The sequence below is a fragment of the Triturus cristatus genome, chromosome 8, assembly GCF_964204655.1.
Source record: "Triturus cristatus chromosome 8, aTriCri1.1, whole genome shotgun sequence".
NCBI lineage: Eukaryota > Metazoa > Chordata > Amphibia > Caudata > Salamandridae > Triturus > Triturus cristatus.
Window position 1 is genome coordinate 88,753,379 of NC_140591.1, and position 23,232 is coordinate 88,776,610.

Here is a 23,232-nt window from a genome sequence, read left to right on the forward strand (position 1 = left end):
AAAAAAATAAAAAAAATAAAAAGAATTAACGATCACATTTAATATATAAATCTAAGGACCACCAAGGGAGAAAAAAACAATTGATATTTTGTAAAAAATGGCGTGGCGTGCACGGTACGAAATGCGCAAGGTGGGCGCTCGGTGCGCAAAGCGCACCGAGTGCCCACAGCGCGCGCGCGGTGCGCGACGCGCACCGTGCGCGCAAAAATTAACAATAAATAGATAACTTAGCATTTAAAAAACCGTACAAATTCACTGAAAAAACCATAGGTTTCACACACGTTCTAGTTAGGAATTAGCATTTAAAAAACCTTGCAAATTCACTTAAAAAAACCATAGGTTTCACACAAGTTATAGTTAGCTGTACATTTCACTCGTAAAAAACCAATGAAATTCCACGTTATAGTTAGATCAGGTAACTATAACTTGCGCGACCGCAATCCACAATGTGTCATTTGAGATGTCATCATTGATGTGATGAGTGATGTCACTGACCATGTCATGAGTGATGTAATATGTGACGTCATCAGCAGTGGATTGCGGTCGCGCAAGTTATAGTTACCTGATCTAACTATAACGTGGAATTTCATTGGTTTTTTACGAGTGAAATGTACAGCTAACTATAACTTGTGTGAAACCTATGGTTTTTTAAGTGAATATATATATATACACACACACACACACACACACACACACATATATATATATATATATATATATATATATATATATATATATAACACAATATAAAATGGAACAAATATTCAGAACATTTAAAAGCTATCAATTAAACATTAAAAAATAAAATATAATTAAAAAATAAAATCTAACACAATATAGGTTAAATATTTCTAAAAACTAAACTTGAATTTTCAGACACAACTTTACTAACAATAGAATATTCAAAAAATTACAAACTAATAACTTAAAAGGGGAAATGTTACCCTGTAACCTTGTTTGCGGCACATAGTGCAGTAGATTCCTATGTTGTGCATACTCCTGTTAGTGTTGGGCCCAGATGTGTGCAAGTTGCTTTTCTTTGAAAAATTCTTCTCTAGTCACAAGGTACTGTCACTCCACCTCTTGCTTGTGATGAACATTGCCATCGGCTCCATTGTTAGATTTGTTCTTTTCGCTGTTGAGTTTGTAAGTGTGCTCCTGTCCCCGGGATCGAGCCCTTGTGGTGTCCTTTTCAGTCCTCGTAGTTCCTCTCCCCCTGTCAATATTGCAGTCAATCTCATTCCCCTTCTTTCATATTGTGGTCAACGTCTGCAGCTTCATGCAGGGGGGCATCTTACCTGAGCATGACAAGGCCTCTTCCAACGTGTGCTGATCCCTCCGGATGAAATAGACTCTCCAAGACCACCAGGCCCTTCGACTCAAGATGTCGAGCAGGAGCAGCAAAGATACCCTAGATGTGTTTGGCACCCAGAATCTCGAGGGGGGAATATCATCTTGAGCCTTCGACCACCGACGAAGAGGCTTTCTCGCCCAAAGAGAATTCTGGCTCCGATCTCAAGACTGAAGACCTCTCACTGGCTTAAAGGTAGAGTGTACAGGGTTCCCTACCTCTCGACACCGCTCCAAGATTCCACTCTAGGGGAGCTTAGATGAATTGAACCCACAGAGCTAGGTTTGTGGACCACTACTGCCTTCAGGCCATAGTCGGCACTGACGGTCAACTTCAGACAGTATGCCGGAGAAAAGCTTAAAGCGGACTCCTTCAGCGCCACCCACTCCCGGTTAGGTGCCGACCAGGCCGTCGGATCCGAAGTCATCTGTGTCAAAACCAAGGTTGCATTGGCACCAAAACCCAAGTCAGCTCTGGCGCCAAAACCTTCTGTGCCAACTAGGAAATCAACCCTCGGACCTGTTGAACCCGACCTCCAGAAGCTCCAGGAAGAGATGGACGCTCCCTAGAGGCAGATAGTCATTCAAACTCATATGAGCCCATTCATTACACAACCTCCTGCTCTTGGCACTCGGCCTCCTAAGAGGCAGCTCAACTTTGAAGAAACTCTAGAGCCCCCTCCTCCATTGAAGCATCGGAAAAACAATGATAAAGTCCCTAGTCCTCTTCCTGAGCCCGGACTGCCAACATCCTCTTCCAATCCACTTGGACCTCCCCTATCACCTTCCCAAACTCCTTCTCTGCCTGACCCACTATCCTACACTCTACAGGGGTCACCACAGTCCAACATGGATGAACATCGTGGGAGGACACACATGACATGACCCCGCAGGGAGATCCCTGCCCCTCCTATGATGTGAATACATTTTGGGAGACATATCCTGACCTTTACCTTGCCCAACCCTCCCTGCCTGATGACACGACTTCCTACCATGAGGTTTTAAGTTTGGCTACTGCTTGCCATAATGTGCAATGTTTTGTATTTTTGCAGAGTTTTATATAGCGCGAACTTGACCCAAATCGGGTATCCGAGTGCTTTACATAGCACCAGTTACATTACATGAGGACACACATTTATTTTGGTTAGGCACGGGGAGATTAAGTGATTTGTCCAGAATCACAGGATGTTCAGCGTCATTGCCGAGACTCAAACCAAGTTCCCCAGATTCGTGGTCAACCACCCTAGCCGTTAGGCTAACTTCTCTCCCCAAATGCATAAAGAACCTGTTGAAGAGGATTCCCCTTTGAAATTCTATCCTCTGGCTGTTGCTCCATGGAGTATCTGCCCATGATGAAGGAGATTCTCAAGCCCTCTCCTGACATCTTCAAAGAACTGGTCAAGGCCCCGATTATTACCCACCCCACCCCACCCCTCCAGGTTGACAGAAATACAAAACCTCATCACTCAGACAGGTTGCAAAGTCAGTAAAACAAGCGGTAAGCAGAGTGGAAACAAAATCCATAGTGATAATCGATGTCCACCTGACCCTTCGTCCTTGGTCAGTAGTTAGTACCAGATCCAAATATTTAACTTAAATTAATTTAAAAATCTAAAACACTATCAAAAAGTATTTTTCAACTTTAAACATACAATTGTAAAATATAAAATTACTAATTAAAAGACATTTAAATTGCAAATACATAATTTATATATACTTTAACATCTCACTTCCCCCCCCTCTAAATCCAAAATCCCACAGTAAAATTTGAATAAACATATTTATTTAAAAAAAAATATATTTTTAAATTAAATACATTAAACACAAATATACATATCAACTTATTTTTAAATTAACTACCTAAAATAAATTAATAAGCAAACAATTTGATAAACATGTTGTCTAAGACACCATTATATGCAATGATATTTTAGTAAACAATATATTTAATAACAATAAAAACAAGGCTAAATACTATATATTTAATTTCCAAATTTATGTCCACAATATTTTTGGCATCACGATATTCCTGTAACAATTTTTTTGTATCACAATAATTTTATTTCGATATTCTGTCCTAACACATTCTCCATTGCCAAAGTCTAAGCATCCAACTATGCTAAGCAGTATGGAAAATATTTCCTATTGAAAACTACAAAACCCTGCCGATAACAGCCCTTTCACCTCATTTGAGAGACTACAGCCCATTAGGTGGAAGACTCTGAACTTCACTCACCCCAGAGGTCACCATGCCTCAACACAAGTGGGGCATGGTAGTAAGTGGTGAGCCTGAATGTGGGAATGAGAGAGGGCTGCATGTGACTCTATATGAAGGTCACTAATGCTAGAAATATGAAGTTACAGGTAAGTAACCCAGAACAGTTCATTGTAGGATGGTGGAAAACCAGGCTCCCATTAATAAAAGAGGTTATAAAGAACTGTGTGCCTGAAAAATAAGCCTTACTGCAACGGTATTTATATGTTGCCACCATGCAAAAGTCTATGTGTGACACTCCGCATACAGAGCTGAGGTGCCACCACTCCTCAGGTGTAATGTGCTCACATCTTGGTTAACAGTGGCATGGTGGTTTTAGTGAGACAGAACAAAATTACTGCAGCGATCTATTTAGCAATTCCTCAGGTTGCCGAAGTAGACAAAAGAATGGTCATAGTTTAGGTCCTATATTGAGAAGGTTAATGGCTCTCTGTCTGCTCCATTCGAAAGAAACACTTGAGGATAACAGGCTCATTCATGCGGATGTCCATTGACACCTCAGGAAAAAAGTGGTATTCATACATAAAATTACCTTGTCCTACACAAACTTTAGATATAGCAATGAGATGTTTAGTATGGGCGACTTGCTGATTTTTGTGCCGCTGATTTTTGTACCTGGAGAGCCAGCAACCAGTCTGTGTACCAGTTATCATATTTTCTCTGCCTTATAGATGGTCTCAAAGGGGCTCCTCATCTTTTGGTACAGCTCAGTATGTAGTTCTCCAGGTACTAATGGTTTTTTGAGGGCCAGAAATGCTCTGAAGAAGCCCTTAAAGGACTCGTCACCACGTTGATGAGTAGAGAGAGTGAAAAACGTAAATGACAGAACCTGGAGATTGCCACCAGGCGAACTTTTATGGAACTGTAGCAAAGATCTCACTCCACATATTTTAAGTTAGGACCGGAGGCGAGGATTATGCAGGTCTTTCTTCACTTTTATCCAATAGCAGTTGTTGCCAAGTACATTTCTTTAGTGTCAAAACAACTACATTTTACAAAGAACACAGGAAAATAGTATAATCAAGTAACCATGTGTTCAGCCAATCACCATTGTCCTTCCATCATATAGTCCCCTGTTCAAATTCTAACAACCTCTTTCTTCACTTGTATGAAGTTAAGTCACCCCCTTTTATTTTTTAATCGAGCACTGTGGCCTTCCTAAAATCTGTTACCTTGCATGGGAGGCATTTCTCGCCGGAATTCCTGAGCCTTGTAGGCTCTACACCTGCAACTAGGGTTGTAGCTAGAGGGTGCTGGGCGGATACGCCAGGGCTTCTCTGCCTGACTGTACATGTCCAAGCTGAGGGGTGAGAGAATCTTCCCTGGAACATGAAGATGAGAGGAGACTCACCCCGATAGCAATCATTGTGACTAGGTCCATCTGTCTCTAATGCTCTCGAAACTCAACAGTGGCGGTAGGGAAAGCCCACTGGGCAATTACAGAAAGTGAGCAGTGCACAGGAGTCCAATAAATCAGAAGGGCAAATTTGAAGTGCAAACTCTCTCACGTTACTCACAGTGAATTACTATTTACACCTAATTAACACAACTATGCAGGCCTCTCATGACCATGAATATTCACAATATTGTGTAGGCAAAGAGGAGTAGTGCCCCCCTTTGGGGATGAGTTTCCATGGTGACTGGGACAAAACCCTTTTGCAAGCTGTTTGGGAAGCCCTGGAACCGATCAATAACAAACTATTATTGGTTGTAGCCAGACTCTCAGAACCTTTAATAGTGTGAATTTCACTCTTAAACAGATTCTGGGGGTAAAGGCACCTTTCACCCTACTAAAAGTGGTAAGAAGTGCAATAAGTGGCATCTGGTAGAATTTGACAGACTAAGAATCCTTCTGTAAGGTCGCCCACATGCTGAAACATTTCTGGGAAAAATTGTGACGACGTTGCTTCAGATTGTGTCCCTGACACAAGGTCACCCGTAGAAGGGGAGGGAGGCATAGACAACGAGGCCATATCCAATGAGGAGTTGGGAGTAAACAGACCCTAGCGACCGCATCCCCCCACAGGAAGAACAGATAATGAGCAAACTGCATTGGAAATGTTTGAACATGAGGAGATATATCACCCTACATCAGCTGAGTGGGTTCTGTCTGCTAAGATAGCAGAATGTGGCCAGAAAAATTAGACAGCCTCTCAATAAGGAAGTAAGGGCGAGGTTGAGCATGGAATGTCTCAGACCGTCCTTGGAGGGACTGACACCGGAAAGTGACTACAAGATATGCACCTTGTTCTCCAAGTATAAAAAAGATCTCAGGAAAGGAATCTATCACTCATGGAGGGCCTGCTAGGACAAACTCCTGGATGAGGTTGGTCCTTTCATAAAAAATCCTAGAACTGACTAAAAAAGCTAAATCCTTGGGCAATCCTATGCCGGCAGAAGTAGTTTCCGGCTGTGCCTAAAACGTAGTGTGCATGGTCAGCAACACCAACTGTACATTATTGGCGGAGGGACGCAGGTCCCTACTTAAAAAAATTGACCCCGCAATCTGGGGGTTCTGGCCACCTTGGAGGCGTAGTCCATAGCCCAAGTGAACCTTTTTTGGAGGCCCTGTTTATCTGGCCATCCCTTTACTCAAGGCTCGTTCAGAGGGCACAACAGGAGGAATAATGGATGGCAAGATATCCGCCAAACTGGAATCTTCTTCCCTTCACAAGGTTTTTTTTAGCGGCAGGGGTTGAAGAGGATCGTTTAGGGAAGCCTCAGTGGGATTTTCCGGGAAGGATTATTTGTCTTTCACTTCTAGAACTGGGGGCAATTGAGGTGGTTCATAAACAGATGGAAAGGGCTGACAAACGACCCATGGCTCTTGAAAATGTTTCAGAGGTCCATTTAGAATTTTATAGAACCCCAATGCACACTTCTTGTCCTCTCTCCATGAGATTCTCAGATCAAGAAATAATCCTCGACAAAGCGGTGAATCCAAAGGCACAACTTACAGATTTGTTAACGTGCAGCATCACATAACAGATACTCGTGTCTAAATGGTCAGATCTGGGTACCTTTGCACAGCACTAACCCACCACATGGGATAACACACCAGAACTTGTCTCCAAACCATCAAAGAGTTTTGAAAGACAGGGCAAGTCTCGGTTTGTCACTCCCCAGAGGAAGAATGTCAAGAGCACTGTGCCCAAAAGACACTGGCTGACAGAATGAACTTTTGTCTCGATTCCGGTCTGGGTGTGTCAATAATGGGGAATAGCCCCGACACATGAACTAGGATGAAGCAATAAAAATGATGCAGCAGTCTTCCTATTTTATTTTAGTGACTTTCGTGAAATGAAGGGACACAGCGGAAAGGCGTTGGCAAACATTCGGTTCCTTGTCATTGACAAAGCGTCTCCCCTTGATTTGGGCGGCTAGTGCCTGTTGGTGAAGAACCAGAATTTTGTACTTCAATGTGGTCACACAGAGGTTGTGATTTGACTGTTCGTGGTTTCACAAAACTCTGGCTTGAGCACTGCTGGATTTAGCTCTTTAATGGCATTCCCCTGCTGACCTGCTCAGTCCGCCCATTTATTTGTGGCTCGCAGTACGTGCCATGCCTTCAGAGAAATGCCGGTGTGGATTGACCACAGACATTACTGCTGCACCTCGCAAAACAGCGCTGGTAATATGGTGCCCACTTGTTTGTTGACAAAATATATGGACGTAGTATCGTCTATCCGTATTTAATACTGAGAAATGGAAAACGTCTCAGACGAATGATGCTAGGTTTCTGCCAATTGCTCTGAGTTTGAAAAAGTTCGATATGGATTACCACTTACTAGTGTCTCCAAAAACCCATTGCTTACAGCTCCAGTAGATGTGTGCCCCAGCCTTTCACAGTCATTATTAAGTCGAAAGGTTGTACTTGAAAATGTTGGACTTGAGCCATGTTTATTATCTTTGACCACAAAAGAAGGGATGTCTTCAACTGGTATGTGACCAAGACCAATCTTCAAAAGCACCTTAAAACTGGAACCAATGGACATTCCAATCTTTTCGAAGTGGTTTCATGAGCAGTTCCTGGGCCCCAGAGGAATGCAGGAGCAAATCATTTCCAGTGGAGGTTTGCAGTTACTTATTGATGTAGATTTAAAGTTGCTGGAATTGTCTTGCTGATGTCTGCAATTATACTTTTCCCGTCTGGGAATCTAGGATATTTATTATTTATTTAACGCTATATATATATCGCAGGAGTATTGAAAGGTTTTGAATGCGCTTTACAGAGTAACAACAAGAGCACCACAAAGGTGGTACATCAAACAAAACAGAACCAATAAGAGGATCAATTGAGCAAATCACAGAGGCACTAAGAAAAGACTGAGTTTGGGATGGAAGTATAAATGAGAAGGAGAGGAAGGAGGAGGAGAGCAATAGGGAGAGAATGGTTTCTTACTGTAATCCTAGTTCTCGCTCAGGGGAATTTCAATTCAGAGCAGTTCTTTCAAAGTCACACTTACTTGCCCTTACTTCAGAAAGGCCAGGAGGCACCTCTGACTAATGTTACATTTTGCATCCTAAAAACAGGCTATATTGCCAATTATTTTGAATTACTTTAAACAATTGAAGAAAAAAGGCTTACTCTTTTAAAAATCACTAGAATGATAACAAAAATTACCTTTTAAAAACTTTCTTCCCAATCTCTTTTTGCTTCCTATAAAAGTGAGAGAAGGGAAAATATATGGCAATATAGCTGCAGCACTGAAAACAATGTGAACATGGTACTGTGCCTTTAAGGGCACCTTGACTTCCAGTGTCTCACAATGCCCTGTGGGTGACAGTTCACACAGTTCGTTTTGATAAACTAACTTATTGCACGTTGTTAAATCCCGCCCATGTGGGCTGTGGCAAGGCAATGTTTGTGGGCAGGAACTTCATATACCAGCATGCCTTGCCACAGCCCACATGGGCGGGATTTAACAACGTGCAATAAATACAGGTGCGGACAATGAAGTCTTGTCCTCCTTTTGTGTAGCCAGTGAACAAGGGCGGTATTCACGCCCGAAACGCGTATGGCAAGTCAGAGGGCGGGTGTGGTCCATGCTGTTACACCACCGCCGGCAGCAAGTGTGTGTCAACCCTCTCGAGTGTGAGCCTCTCATCTTGGGCAACCTGTTTCTTAATATTACGCGACTCGTCCGGTCGCTGGGAGGCCCCGCCGCTGGCTCTGGCGGATCGACACTGCTCAGCACTAGAGCGGTGATTTGAACGAGAGGGGCCTGAGCTGTTGGTACATATTGGAGATGTTGCAGTAATGTGATCACATCACTCCACCCACTGGGGTAGACATTTGAACTTTGGGAGCATCAAGACGCCCACTGGGGTAAGCACCTTGCAATGTTTGTGGGCAGGAACTTCATATACCAGCATGCCTTGCCACAGCCCACATGGGCGGGACTTAACAACGTGCAATAAATACAGGTGCGGACAATGAAGTCTTGTCCTCCTTTTGTGTAGCCAGTGAACAAGGGCGGTATTCACGCCCGAAACGCGTATGGCAAGTCAGAGGGCGGGTGTGGTCCATGCTGTTACACCACCGCCGGCAGCAAGTGTGTGTCAACCCTCTCGAGTGTGAGCCTCTCATCTTGGGCAACCTGTTTCTTAATATTACGCGACTCGTCCGGTCGCTGGGAGGCCCCGCCGCTGGCTCTGGCGGATCGACACTGCTCAGCACTAGAGCGGTGATTTGAACGAGAGGGGCCTGAGCTGTTGGTACATATTGGAGATGTTGCAGTAATGTGATCACATCACTCCACCCACTGGGGTAGACATTTGAACTTTGGGAGCATCAAGACGCCCACTGGGGTAAGCACCTTGCAATGTTTGTGGGCAGGAACTTCATATACCAGCATGCCTTGCCACAGCCCACATGGGCGGGACTTAACAACGTGCAATAAATACAGGTGCGGACAATGAAGTCTTGTCCTCCTTTTGTGTAGCCAGTGAACAAGGGCGGTATTCACGCCCGAAACGCGTATGGCAAGTCAGAGGGCGGGTGTGGTCCATGCTGTTACACCACCGCCGGCAGCAAGTGTGTGTCAACCCTCTCGAGTGTGAGCCTCTCATCTTGGGCAACCTGTTTCTTAATATATATATATATATATATATATATATATTCACTGAAAAAACCATAGGTTTCACACATGTTATAGTTAGCTGGACATTTCACTCGTAAAAAAACCAATGAAATTCCCCCGTTATAGTTAGTGCAGGCAACTATAACTCACGCGACCGCAATCCTCTGCTGATGATGTCAAATATTACATCACTAATGACATATGTGTCTTTATGAAAAATAAATATTTGTAATATATGTATAGCTAAAGATACAGTATTAGCATCAACAGAGGATTGCGGTCGCGTGAGTTATAGTTGCCTGCACTAACTATAACGGGGGAATTTCATTGGTTTTTTACGAGTGAAATGTCCAGCTAACTATAACATGTGTGAAACCTATGGTTTTTTCAGTGAATTTGCAAGGTTTTTTAAATGCTAATTCCTAACTATAACGTGTGTGAAACCTATGGTTTTTTCAGTGAATTTTTACGGTTTTTTAAATGCAAATTTTTTTTTGAGATTTTTGGTAAACCTATGTATAAAATAATATATGTACTATATCCTGCATTATGGAATGGTTAATTTTTTTTTTTTGCATTTTTTTCCGTGCGCGTACGGTAAGCTGACGCTACGCGCTCCGTACGTCATAAGTACGGTGCGCTTACGTGATACGTGACGTACGCGTACACGCATGCGCGTTGCGCGGAAGCAACGTCGCGGTTACGCAGGGGCGTGTAATGCGCATGCGCGAGTGCGTCTTACGTACGCGCTCCGTAAGCGCTCCGTAAGCGTCACCTTTGCGCATGCGTAATTGTTTACGAGCGCGTACCGTAAGCTTACGGAGCGCGCACGGTAGGTCATGTGATCCACAAAGAACACTTTTCATTGGTTGAAACTACTTTCAGTTCCAGAAACTTCCCACACCACACCCATTCCCCTCATTACTGCTTGAGATCCCCTAGGAGAAGGAGCTGAATTGACATTGAGATACAATGGCAGAGCAGCAGACCTCTTCTGAGAGTGAGCCTAGCAGCACCATCATCAGACAGAGAAGGAGGAAACAAAAGGATTCTTTTGTGTGGGAGTATTTTACTTTTCCAGAGGGGCAGAAAAAGGTCAATGCTCCATTGGTCACTTGCACACTTTGTGACCGTGTTTTATCTAGAGGAGATCCAAGGAAGAAGTATTCCTTTGGAAATCACTCTATGATGAGACACCTTAGGGATAAACATCCCAGGACCTTTGCTCGACATACTGGAGAAAACTCTTCAGTAAGTCCCCGGAGCCCAACCTCAGAAGCTCAGCCGAGTACATCATCGGCAGCTCAGCTGAGCCCTTCCTCTGAGGTGGGAGCATCACCTTCTTCTGCTCCTCTGGACATTAACCCTCGATTTCGGAGGGTTTCAATGAGGTGTACAACGTGGTGGTCTTATTGTTTTTGGGGAGACCAGTGTTTCCCTTATTAACAATAAGATAGACCAGCACGTTTGTAGACGCTCATAATATTCCCATTCTTTCTTTCCTCCATCCCTGTATTAACCCAACGGCTCTTTTAAGAGCCAACCTTACCTCACAATTTTTTTTTTTTTTTTTTTAAGCTTTCCTTTTTGAAAAAAATGTTTTGCCGTGCGCGTACGGTACGCGTAATAGTTACGCGAAGTTCGCGGAATTTTCCCTCGCGGAATTTCTCAGTTTACGCCGTGCGCGTATGCTACGCGCATTCGGCGATTTTTCGGAAAAAAATAAAAATTAATTTTTGCCCTTGGGGGTCCTTCTGGGACCCCCTGACCAAGGCTAGGGGGTCAGGAACTGTCCACCCTGCCCCTTTTTCACGTTCTCCACATTTGTTTTTCACCCCCTCAGACTGTGAGAGACAAAATGGCGGCCGACACTTCCTGGTTTCGACCGATTCGAATGTTTACTGAGATCTAACAACCAATCAGAATCGCGCTCGCGCTCGTGCACGGTAAGCTTACGGTACGCGCTCCGAGCGAGCCCATAGATATATATATTGATTCAAATGCTATTTTCTCAGGAAATACTGAACAGATTTACACGAGACCTTCAAAAGGCACATCCCTGACCTGAGGGCTACCTCTCTGCCAAATTTCAAGTAATTCTGTTCAGCCGTTCGGGCTGTAGCTCGGACTAAAGGTCCTATGGAAAAATGCATAGGGAAAACGCGTTTTGGGACCCCCCCTTTTTCTTAGCCCCCGCTTGACGAATCCCCCCCGAGACTTTCAGGGTAGGAGCGGAGCGGAGCGCCCCACCTATTTTGAGAATTTCGCGAGGATTCGTCAATCGGCACCAAAGTTATTCCAAATAGAATGTTGCGGATTTCCCATGGAAACACGGTCCTAACTATAACTATCTACTGGCGACCGCCAGTAGATTATATATATATATATTCACTTAAAAAAACCATAGGTTTCACGCATGTTATAGTTAGGGGGATATTTCACTCGTAAAAAAACAATGAAATTCCCCCGTTATATTTAGTTCAGATAACTATAACTCGCGCGCCCGCAATCCTGCTCATGACGTCACATATTACATCACTCATGACATGGTCAGTGGCATCACTCATGACATCACTGATGACATCATCCTTGTGATGGCGGTCGCGCGAGTTATAGTTATCTGAACTAACTATAACGGGGGAATTTCATTGGTTTTTTACGAGTGAAATATCCACCTAACTATAACATGCGTGAAACCTATGGTTTTTTAAGTGAATTTGCAAGGTTTTTTAAATGCTAATTCCTAACTATAAGGTGTGTGAAACCTTGGTTTTTTCAGTGAATTTGTACGGTTTTTTAAATGCTAAGTTATGTATGTATGTATTATTATTTTTTTTATATATTTATTTTACAATAAATTACGTATTAAAAATGTATTTTTTTTTTTTTGGTTTTTCACCGGGCACGCACGGTGCGCGCACCCCCGCGATTTAAAAAAAAAAAAAATTTAAATGTTTTTTTCTGCCTTCGGGGTCCTTCAGGCACCCCCTGACAAAGGCTAGGGGGTCAGGAACTCTCTACCCTGCCCCCTTTTCACGTTCGCCACCTTCCTTTTTCACTCTCGCACTGAAAACAAACAAAATGGCGGTCGACACTTCCTGATTTCGACCGATTCGAACGTTGACTAACATGTAACCACTAATCAGAATTACGCTCGCGCACGTTAGGGTGCTCGCACGGTGCGCGCACGGTGCGCGCTTATAGATATTTATATACTTTTAAATGCTTTTTTCTCAGGAACTACTGAACAGAAAGACACCAGACCTGCAAAAGGCACTTCCCTGACCTGAGGACTACCTCTCTGCCAAATTTCAAGTAATTCTGTTCAGCCGTTCGGGCTGTACCTTCGACTAAAGGTCCTATGGAAAAATGCATGGGGAAAACGCGTTTTGGGACCCCCTTTTTTCTTGGCCCCCGCTTGACGAATCACCCCGAGACTTTCAGGGTAGGAGCTGAGCGGAGCGCCCCATTAGCTTTGAAAATTTCGCGAGGATTCGTCAACCGGCGCAAAAGTTATTCAAAATAGAATTTTCAGATTTCCTATGGAAACACGGTCCTAACTATAACTATCTACTGGCGACCGCCAGTAGATGATTATATATATATATATATATATATATATATATATATATATATATATCAGTCAGTCAAAGAGGCTTTATTTCGATATAAATATATCTTAAAAAGCAGAGCAACAGCATTGTACAATAAAAAGATAAAAAGGAAGCAGTGCATGGGAAAATATTCATACAATTCATGCTACTACTAAAGCCAATAAATTAGCTAAAAACAGGAATTAAAAAACAGATTAAACAACATACAAGAGCCTAGATGACCTAATACGCCAAGCCCAACCTAAGAACTTGGCTAAACCACAAGCAAAGAGGGGCCTTGGATCGTTTTTTAATATTCGTAAGGCTTCTATGCAATGTCTGGTACCGAGTTCTCTACAAAGCGGTTTTAACCACCTACTCCGGGGGGGCTGCATAAGCGGGACATTCAAACAAAAAGTGAGGGACAGACTCAGACCTCTTATCACAAAACGGACAGAGGGAAGTTGTTTGAAGTGGGACTTTCCACCTGGAAGTTAATTCTCCTACAGGTAGTAAGCCTATTCTAAATTGAAAATATAGGGCCCTGTCTTTACGATTAGAGATAACATCCAGGTAAGGTTCACAAAAGTAAATTTCTTTGACCAAAAGAAAATCCAGAGTGGACCTGCACAGATTGGCATTGCTGCTTCTGATACCCGCCACCCAGCTCCAATAAATCTTTTTTAGCTCAGACTTAGGGGGTGCAGTTCTATTGGACCAGGCCTCGCCAAGACCTAGGCAAACAAGGAGACGCTTAACCTCCCTCAGCCAGAAGATCTTGGACCAGCCTTTTAACCCCAGCACCTCATTAAGGCCCTCCGCATAGCTAGATAGTTCAGGTGTTCTCCATATGCGCGCCCATAAAAGGAGAGGGCGGAGCCTAGCCTGATCACTGATTGGCCGGGTGCCCAGGTCCAAAAGCAATGGAAGAGTTGGGGTACTATAAGGAAGCCCCATAAGATCTTTATGGAATTTATTTTCTGAGCGGGACAAGTGGTCAACCTTATGGACGCCCCCAGAGTTCCGCCCCATAAAGAGCTGCGCTAACCCCCCTTGCCCTATATATATCAAGGACAGGAGCAATGGGTTTCAATGATGAAGCACGATGTTCCTTAAGCAAGGCACCCACCACCCTCTTGTGGGTCAGCAACATTTTTTGATGGTGGCACTTCCATCTCATGGAGTCGCAGAGGCTGATACCCAGATAGTCAAATTCTGACACTCTTTCGAGGGTAACAGAGTCCAAAGATGGAGGTTTAGCCAACCTTTTTGGGGGGTTAAGGACCAAATACTTGGTCTTAGCTGTATTAATAACTAACCCTCTCACATCACAAAAAGACTTGAAGTTGGATAATAGACTCTGCAAACCCACCAGGGTTTTAGAAATCAGGAGGGTGTCATCCGCAAATAGAAGGGTAGGTATTCTTCTACCAGCCAGGGTTGGTGCATCTGCAGGCTGTTGTAGCAGGTGCTCCACCACTCCGTTGACATACAATGAAAACAGAGTGGGGGCAAGAACACAACCCTGGCGTACCCCTCTATTTACAGGAATACGAGCTGTTTTTTGTCCCTGATTTCCCCACCTGATCTGGGCAAAATTATCCGATAGGAGGTTTATCAACAAGCTCAGCAAATAAGGTGGGATACCCTGTTCGCTGAGCACACTCCATAATTGGCTACGGGGAACTAGGTCAAAGGCAGTCCGCAGGTCGATAAAAGCAAGATACAGACTGCCTTTGCCCAGTAGAACCACCTTCCAGTATAACATCAAAAGGCGAAAAGATTGCTCTATTGTCCCCGTGCCTGATCTAAAACCAGCCTGAAAGTCCGAGAGAATGCCCTTTTCCTCTACCCATTGTAATATCCTTGCCAAAACCACTTTGCCTGCCACTTTTTGTGAAGTATCTAGCAGGCTTATTGGGCGATAATTAGCAGGGTCGTTACGACATCCTTTTTTGAAAATAGGAACGACCTCAGCGCCCTTCCAAGAGTTCGGCAGGGATGCCCCATTGAGGCTGACATTCAATAGGGCGGAGATGAGTTTTCCCCATTCCTCAGGATTAATGCGTAGCAAGTCTCCTGGGATCCCATCCGGACCAGCAGCTTTGTTGGGCGTAAGGGAAGTAATCGCCTCCACCACTTCCTTGGGTGTAAACATAATCTCATCTATAGATTGAGAATGAGCGTAAGGGTGGCATATTCTCAGGCTTTCAACCTGGTCCGGGGTCATTGAATAGAGTTGGGAAAAATGGGTGACCCACGCACTCTCGGGTACATTGCAGGTGATCAGAGTATCCACAGGTCTTTCTCGGTTTCTAAGTAGATCCCAGAAACCCTTGGCGTCCTTCCTAAGACTTGCAGCCTTCAGGTCACACCAAAACTGATCTTCCCAATCTGACTTTGCCTTTAGTAGTACCCTCCTATAATTACCCCTCGCAGCACAAATTCGCGCTCTAGTCTTGGATTTAACTGCCATTAAGAGTTCCAGTTTAGCCATACGGCATGCAACTGAAAACCACCCAGCAGGACCCTTCCTGTCGCCACTCTTGTTGGCCCTCTTCCCATCATTTGGGGCTATAAATAGTTCGCCTATAGCCTTTGTGGTTTGTTCAAAAATTGTAGGTACCTCTTGCACACTAAATGAGGGGGAATCTAGATATAGTATGATATTAGCCATCACAGATTGCACCTCCGACATCTTGGCCTCATTAACAATAATATTTTTCCATTTCAGGCGCCTCCCGCAATTGGAGGGGCGCACTTCATGGGTTGTTTTCCATACATGAGGGGATTGAGGAGGAGACCAACCCTTCCAAGGTTGGGACAGAGACAGGATTAGGGGATTATGGTCACTATCAATAGAAGGCCAAACCTCCATATCCACCAGGAAAGACCACAGCCGAAAATTCAACATAATGTAGTCAATCCTAGAGGAATGCCCTATTCTATTAAACGTATGTGCCCCCATTTGGTCCGATTTGGATCTGCCATTTGTTGCTCTAAGACCATGCTCCAGGCAAAGAGCATTAAGGTCTATTGCATTTTGGGTCCATTTTCTAATAGGAGAGATAGACAATGGAGGGATGCCTCTCCTTGCATCATCCTCACCAATGCCCAGCACATCTTCGAGAGCAAGAGGTTCGAATGTGCAATTAAAATCCCCAGCTAATAGGACATGGGAATCTGGACCACAGCGCTTGAGTTCCTCGTCGATACCAGATGGGGCTAGAATAGATAGACCACCTCTAGTACTCCTAACATAGATATTGAATATTTCAAGCACTCCTCCACCAAACGGGCATCTTACAGTTAGTCTCAAGAGGTCTGGGGAATTGGGGACTATACTTTTAATAGAGTACCGCAGGGAAGTGCTTACCCAAATTAACAGTCCTCCGGAGGGGCGCCCTTTGCCTCCATTCGGTCGGACAGCTGGTGCAAAATAAGTAGTGTATCCCAGCTTATATTGTGGGTCCATGCACCAGGTTTCCTGGAACAAACAGATCGAAAAGGATTTGATAAATGTGTTCCAGTCTGGGATACTTATATTTCGGGTTAAGCCGGCAATATTCCAGCTTACGACCTTCAGGGGGTTGTTGGGAATCTCTCCATGCTCCAAAACCAAGTCTCCTGTAGAGGGAGTACAATCCGTGAAGATATCCTTATGGTACCACAGTGGAGAAAGTTGGGAGATTTTCGACAGGCGACTCCCCACTAAGTTGGGACAACGCCTGTGGGTATCCCCTAAGCATAGGGGTGGGAGGAGGAAAGATAGTGATTGGAGAGTTCACCTGCAGCTCTCCAAGGGGCAAACTTTCCAATAAAGGCTCCCCAGATGGATCAGCGTATAGCTCACGTATGGGGGAAATTACCTGTCAATTACTTTTCCACAATCGACCCTGCAGGTGACCAGGACCATTATTAAATATACTGGATTGAGAAGTACAACCACCAATATATCTACGGACCCAACCATCCCTCATATGAGAACCGGTCTGCCTTGGCAAAATTGGGGGATAAAAATAACTGAGGTCACAAGTGCCAATTGAACCCTGGCTTCCCACTAGACTATGTTCCTTTGTAGCTTCACTACATATAAAACTGGCAATCCTTGGATCTTCGAAATTCACTATAATACAATCGCCAGAAATAACTTTTTCCCTAGAGCCAATCCAGCCAACTCTACGTACGTGTAGTATCCTGCCCCCCCAAAACTCGGGCAGAGGTCTGTTCTCTTTGAGCCAAAATAGGGTCTTATTAAACAGTTCAGCATAGGACTCTTTCTTGCCTGGACTAAGGGCGGGAACCCCAGTCAAAACGACTACATAGGGCTTACACTCAGGGGGAAGATTATTAGTGGAGTTTCTCCCGCCAGGAGGGGCCTCGCCTGGATACAACACATGGGCTTTTGCATTTTCTGATGGTTCCATGGTCGAAGATATAGCAGTACTAGTAGAATTACTCTCGCCTACGATAGCCAGTGCCGGGGGACAAGCAGTTTTTTTGCCCAAAATGTTGGATGTAGCTTTGGGGGATTTAAACTTCTCAGCCGGCTTAACGGAAGACAGGCCTATGGCACTGGAAGTGCCGTCGACAAGCGCCGAAGAGATCGAGTTGTGATCAGTCACCTCCAAGACTACTGGTTTATCAACTGTAGGAGCTAAATTGTGTCGGGCAGTAGACGTCGCCTTTTTGTCAGAGCCCCTACCCAAGCTGTCATCCCTAGATTTTAACTGCATTTTTATAAAAGATTTTAATGAGAAAAAATTATCTAGGGTTGTCTGCTCCATTTTGTCCATTCGCTCGGATAGCCCTCTGATTTTATCTAATACTGGCAAAAGTAGAGATTTCATTATTTCCTCCATTTTTTTTGCCAGGGGTAAATCTGAGGGAGGGGGCTCTAAGCTACCGCCATTTTGGGTATTGACGGCAAAAGTTGCATTCCCCTCAACGGTGCCCTCTTCTCTATCTTCCTGGAATAAACTGGATTCCCCTCCTGTAACCTTAGTGAGGCAGCCCCTCCTAACAGCCACCCGCCTCTTGTTTTTACAAGTTCTAGAGAATCTATTTTTCTGTAAGGTGGTAAGTTTTCTAGATTTAAGGGGGGCAGGGTGGATATCCGCCTGAACCATGATAGATTTTGGGTTAGGTATAGTTGAGGGATTGGTGGGGACAGTCAAATGGGAAATAGCAGTAGCAGGCTTGCTTAATGCTACAACTGGGGTCACTAGGCTTTGGGCATTAAGTGCCGTATCTGACAAGTTTTCAAGGCCTTCTATATTGGCTCTCAAGGCCGCCACACGAGGATGGTCCGGAGGAGAGGGGCCAAGAGGGTGCGAAAGTGGGACCAAAGCATGTTCCGGTGAAGATATCTGAGCTATCGGGCCAATCGAAGATCGTCTGTCACCAAATGGGCTTCCAGATAGCCGCCGCTCAGCCATAGATATTTCTTTGTCAATGACATTGGCCACACGGGTAATAAACTGGTCCATGGTTCCAGCCATGCCCCCCCCACGTTCCCCCTCAGACTTTTACCAGAACGTGTTGGCATTGGTAATACAGGGCCGGGCCGTGAGGCAGGACAACACAAACCCCGGTCGGGTATACAATAAGCAACAAATGTATAAATCAGGAACCAACAAGTAAGTAGAAGGGGGGTTCCAGACACAAAAACGCCTTACACAAGTAGGGCGGCTAATGCAGGAAATAATCAGTCAATAGGCACTACCCAGTCCAAAACCACAACAGGTGGTGGGTGACGCTGCTACTCGATCACAGTACCTGGTTAGTGTTCAGCACATCAGTACCGGCGATTTAGAGGGGGGGCCCAGCCCGGCCTCTTCTGTCCCCTGACGGCCACAGACGGCCACAGACGGCCACAGACGGCCCGCCATCTGCCCGGGCTCAGCCCGGCGCTGCCCGCGCGCGTCCCGCGACGCGGAGGAAGCACCGTTCCTTTTGAGTGCCTCCTGGCGCGTAAGCGGTGTCAGCTACTCCCCTGGCGCATGGAATGTTGGGAAGTGAAGTCCGTCCCCGCACAGCGGCCGCAGCTGGTAATGGCGGCAGCGGGGGACGGAAAGCAGCAGGACAGCGGAGCAAGAAAATGCAGGTACGGAGGTGAGTGGGTGCCCAGGAACACAAAACGCAACCACAAGGACCGCAAGCAGGAGCCCACTCTGCCGAGGAAGCACCGTTCCTTTTGAGCGCCTCCTGGTGCGTAAGCGGCGTCAGCTGCTCCCCTGGCGCATGGAATGTTGGGAAGTGAAGTCCGTCCCCGCACAGCGGCCGCAGCTGGTAATGGCGGCAGCGGGGGACGGAAAGCAGCAGGACAGCGGAGCAAGAAAATGCAGGTACGGAGGTGAGTGGGTGCCCAGGAACACAAAACGCAACCACAAGGACCGCAAGCAGGAGCCTATATATATATATATATATATATATATATATATATATATATAATCTACTGGCGGTCGCCAGTAGATAGTTATAGTTAGGACCGTGTTTCCATAGGAAATCCGCAACATTCTATTTGGAATAACTTTGGCGCCGGTTGACGAATCCTCGCGAACTTTTCAAAATCGGTGGGGCGCTCCGCTCCGCTCCTACCCTGAAAGTCTCGGGGGGATTCGTCAAGCGGGGAGGGGAGTCCCAAAACGCGTTTTCCCCATGCAATTTTCCATAGGGACCTTTAGTCCAAGGTACAGCCCGAACGGCTGAACAGAATTACTTGAAATTTGGCAGAGAGGTAGTCCTCAGCTCAGGGATGTGCCTTTTGCATATATGGTGTCAATCTGTTCAGTAGTTCCTGAGAGAATCAAAAGTAAAATCACATACATATCTGGGCGGAGCCTAACCACACATCTCATCCTGAGATCTGATTGGCTGTCAGCACTTCATCCAAGAAGTGTTGGCTGCCATCTTGGGACCAATATACATGATAGCACCTCATTAAAAAGCATTGCAGTTAATAGAAGGTTTTAAGACTTTAGTTACATTATAAATCATTTGTTGATGGTACCATACTCATTTTAGGAATTGTGGTATGTTCTAAGGTGATTTCACCATGTGAAAAAGCCTTCTGCTGGGATATCATGATTGAGAGAAAAATATTTTCTCATGCTTTTCCCACAGAGGTTTGGAAGGTGATCTATAAGCTAAACTGAGAGCTTATTTTCTGTAAATTCACATTATCTTTCTCAGTCATGTGAGAATGAAGTCTGACATTCTCAGTAAAACATGAACATCCAACAAGGGCAGAGACTGTCAGTTGATTCCTTTGTGTTCTACTGCAGCTTCCCAGAGTGGTCCAAAGAACAACTAGAGCGCTAACAGTCCTACTTATGATAAACGTATGGCACACCTGAAGCCATCTTGATTGGATTAAAGTGGTAACTCTTAAAACATTTAATTTGAAAAGGAACAAAATGAGGGTGTTCATTTTTCCATAGAAAGTATGATTAGTGCTGCAGAAAAAAAATTAGGGCACATTTTGAGTGACCTCTCAAATCCTCTTCTATTTCATTAAAAAATTCTAACATGCAGACTGAAACATGCACTTTCAATACCAGCAGCAGACTTCCCTGGTGAGCAGTAGCTTTACTACAGTGATCTAATGAGCAAAAACGACCCCCGTAAGAAATGCTCCGAACTTGCCTCCTTCTTTAAAACTAAAATAGATAACATCTTGGCATCTCTCCCTCGGCTAGCCGAGGAGACTCCCTCTGGTGGCAACCCAGAGTTTCAGCCCAGGGTGCGGACAGCGGAGCTGGTCTCTTTCGGATCGGTTACTGTGGAAGAAGTTCTTACAGTCTTGATGACCATGAAAAGTGGTTCCCCTAAAGACCCTGCACCAATGAAATATCTTAAGCAGGTAGCCCCCACCATCGGTGGCCCAGTGACGGATTTGATAAACTTATCTTTTTCCCAAGGAGTGGTGCCCCCTAGTTGGAAGGGAGCGGTTGTCAAGGCTCTCTTGAAGAAGCCTTACTTGGACCCTGCTGACCTTGCCAACTTCAGGCCTATTTCCCTGCTTCCCGGCCTCAGCAAGGTGGCAGAGAAGTTGGTGAATCGTCGCCTCTCAGGCTTCCTGGAGTCCAACTCCCTTCAGGGTGACTCCCAAACGGGTTTTTGCCCCGGTCAGGGGACTGATACTGCCCTGCTGGCAGTCGTGGAGAATGCCAGGAGCATTTTGGATTCAGGGGGATCGGTGGCAGTGATCCTCCTGGACCTCAGTGCGGCATTTGACACCGTAGACCATCAGGTGCTTCTCCAGCGACTGTCGGGGGTGGGGGTCTCCGGGATGGCCCTGAAGTGGTTTGCGTCCTTTTTGGATGGCCGGACGTTTGAGGTGTGGGAAGGCCACAAGAAATCATCATCGGTCCCTCTCCAGTGTGGTGTGCCACAGGGCTCATCGCTGAGCCCTACTTTATTTAACATTTATATGGCCCCCCTGGAGAGTGTGATACTGCCCCTGGGTATCAAGATTATCAGCTATGCTGATGATACTCAGTTGGTGGTAGGTCTTCCCCAGTCGGCTTGCCATCCCGACCTGCTGCACACGTGTTTGGATAAGATCTTCACGTGGATGTGTAGTTCAGCACTCAAGCTTAACGGCTCCAAAACGGAACTGATGATGCTGGGGAATTCCCCTCCGTCCTTATCTCCGAGCAGCTGGCCTTGCTGCCTGGGAGTGGCTCCCACCCCCAAACAGGAGATCAAGAGCTTGGGGGTGTGGTTGGAGCAGGACCTTTCTTTTAAGACACACGCTAAAAAAACCGCAGGCGTGTGCTTTGGTCTGCTCCGATCAGCCCGGAAGATATTACCTCTCCTCCCAGTGGCCTCCAGGAGGTTACTCATCCAGGGGCTTATCATCTCTCGGTTGGACTTCAGTAACGCGTTGTTTCTGGGGGCCCCCAGAGTCCACCCTAAATAAACTGCAGTAAGTGCAGAATGCGGCCGCTAGGCTCCTGATGGACCTTCCCAGGCGTCAGTCTGCCCGACCTGCGCTCAAGGCGTTGCACTGGCTCCCGGTTAGGGAGAGGGTGAAATTTAAGGCGCTTTGTATGGCCTATAAAATTCTGCAGGGGAAAGGCCCACCTATCCTACGGGATATGGTTCAACCCTATAAGGCCTCCCGTCCCCTCAGTTCAGACCATCAACATCTGCTGCAGGTCATGAGGGTAAAGAAGGTAAGAACTGGGGGCAGAAGATTTTCCATCAATACGGCCATCTTGTGGAACTCCCTTCCTTTGTACTTGCGCTCGGAAACAAGTTTCTTACGATTTCGCAAGCTGTTAAAAACCCACCTGTTTCCTGCTTAGCTCCAGTGTTTCGTGTCATGGCGTCTTTCTCTGGATGAGCGCGGGTATGCCCAAGGGTAACCAGGCGCGTTATAAAACTCTTTAATAATAATAATAATAATAATAATAATAATAATAATAATAATAATAATTAATAATAATAATAAAAAGAGTGCTAACATTCTGAATTTACGGCAAATGTGTGACACATCTGAATGCCTTCTTGATGGAATCAAAGTAAAAAACTGAAAGTGAGGAGACTGCAGTAAATGAGGAAATTAGGAAACTTCATAACAAATAAGTCTCCCAAGATGGCCACCAGAGACAAAAGAGCCCAAATGAAGCCCAAATATCACCCAGATGTAGCCCAAGTATAGCCCAATGACAGAATGTCCCAGAGTGTTCTTAAAAACAACTAGAGCGCTTACTGTCTTACTTATGACAAAAGTATGGTACACCTGAAGCCATCTTGATTGGAATAAACTGGTAACACAAAACATTTAATTTAAAAAGGAACACAATGAGGGGGTTCATTTTTCCATAGAAATTATGATTAATGCTGAAGAAAGAAAAATGAGGGCACATTTTGAGTGACTTCTCAAATCCTCTTCTATTTCATTAAAAAATTCTGACATGCA

General features: G+C 45.1%; 1 protein-coding gene across 5 annotated transcripts in view; it reads right to left on the bottom strand.

Annotated features, from left to right (window-relative positions):
* Positions 1-23,232, bottom strand: part of GRAMD1C (GRAM domain containing 1C) — a 1,366,575-nt gene that overhangs the window by 1,150,259 nt on the left and 193,084 nt on the right. The window lies entirely within an intron of this gene.